Here is a 2,070-nt window from a genome sequence, read left to right as displayed (position 1 = left end):
TAGGCTGTAGACCTATACAGCATGGGACTGTATTGAATACTGCAGGCAATTGTAACACAATGGTATTTGTGTGTCTAAACATAGAAAAGGTAATGCATTGCACAACAACATTATGAAGGATACCTCACTTGGTGATAGTAACTTTTCAGCTGCATATAATCTTATGGGACCACCATTGTACAGGTGACCCATCATTGACCAGGGCACAGCTATAAATGGATCCTACAATACAGGCTCTTTTGCATCTGGCTTCTTCCACTTAAGTATTCCTTTTATTGAATAGTAGTCCACCATATGGCATATACTGCATTTTATCTATCCACACAGCAGTTTCTGGACATTTGGACTGTTTCTACTTCGTGGCTATCATGAATAACACTGTTATTAATATGTACAAGTTGCTGTAACAATTTATCTTCAATTCTCTCAGGCATACACCTGGGAGTGGAATTGTTGGGTGATAGAATATGTGTAACTTTTTTAAAAACCTGGAAAACTGTTTTCCAAAGTGGTTGCACCACTTTACATTTCCATAGGCAACGTATGAGGGTTCTGATTTCTCCATCTCTTCACCAACACTGCTATTGTCTGTCTTTTGTACTACAGCCATCGTAGTGGGTGTCAAGAACTTTCTTGTTGTGCTTCTAATTTGCATTTCCCTGTTACCTAATGATGTTGAACATCTTTTTATGTAATTGTTGATCATTTATATATCTTTGGTAAAATGTCTATTCAGTTGTTTTGCCCATTTAAAATTGGATTATGAGTCTTGTTCCTGAGTTGTAAGAGTTCTTCATAACATTCTGGCTACAAGTCCTTTATCAGACATGATTTGCAAATCTTTTCTCCCACGATAGAGTATTTTTTAATGATGACAACTTTATTCCAAAGTGAAGTTTCCTTGTGGAACAGTAACAGGCTAGTCATGATTGACTTTGTTTCAAAATATTATATAAGTACTTTTAAAATAGTAACTTTTAACTTTTATTTTAGAATACTTGGAAGATGTAGATAAGCAAAAACAGGATAGTAAAATTCCAGAGATAATCTTTAGGTGTTTTTTTTTTTTTTTTTTTTTTTTTTTCCGGACACTCTTTGGTTATGTGAAGAGACGCAATATAAATTTAAAAGTTTAAAAGTGGGACCACTTAAATATTATATTAAGTAATCTCATTGCAGCTCTTGGTTGGCAAGCAGTAAGACACAAACTTCTGAATTATTTAAGTAGATAATTAATTTATTAAAATAATGGTTGGTTATGCCTCGCTTGACTGACAGAGCCAGGGTTTTGTCTTCTATCTCCAGGGCAGGGTACAGCTGGGTATTGGAATTGTACCAAGTAGTGTTTCCCAAGGGGGCACAGTGGGAGGGCCCATCTCCAGGCACTGCGCGGGAGCCACTTCCCCAAACAGTCCCCGTTCTGCAGGGGCCCGGGCGTTGTTGCCCCCGAGATCCGGGTGCCTGCTCCGGTGGTGCAGGTGGTGGGCCTCCGCTCTAGCAGTCCTCCCTCAGTCCCGGGCCTCCTGCATTGTGGTCGCCAGGCGCAGACTCAGCGCGGCTGACAGCGCTCCAGCTCCCGCGCTCGCGGCCGCCTCGGGCAGCCCACCGGGTTGGGGCGGCCCCGAGCTCGGCCCGGGGGCCGATCCGCTGTGAGGGCTCCTCCATCTCCTCCCACCCCGTGACCCGCTTGAAGCGCAAACGGCCCGAGTTGTCTTTAACTTGCTGCGGCAGCCTCTTTGTCCCGACCCACGGTCGGGGGCACCTCTCGGCCTGGCCTGGCCCTGCCCGTAGCTGTGTGAGCTGGGCCTGGGACTGGGCTGGGGGTCGGGGAGGGGCACTGCGCCCGACCCCGGAGTCCCGAGCCCGAGCCCGAGGGCAGCGCCGCGGCCCCGCGGTGGGTTCGCCGCAGCGGAGGGGGCGCGCATCCGGGTGAGCGCCGGCGCCCCCGCCTCCCCCGCGCAGCCGCACGGGCCGCCACCGCCGCGGAGCACGCAGCGCAGGGAGGACCGCGCCCGAGCGGCCTGCGGGGCGCCCCTGCGGCCCGGCCCCGCCGCGCGGAGCAGCCCCAAG

The sequence above is a fragment of the Piliocolobus tephrosceles genome, chromosome 18, assembly GCF_002776525.5.
Source record: "Piliocolobus tephrosceles isolate RC106 chromosome 18, ASM277652v3, whole genome shotgun sequence".
In the NCBI taxonomy this organism is placed as follows: Eukaryota; Metazoa; Chordata; class Mammalia; order Primates; family Cercopithecidae; genus Piliocolobus; species Piliocolobus tephrosceles.
The sequence above is the reverse complement of the archived record's forward strand: the minus strand, read 5'-3'. Positions refer to the sequence as shown.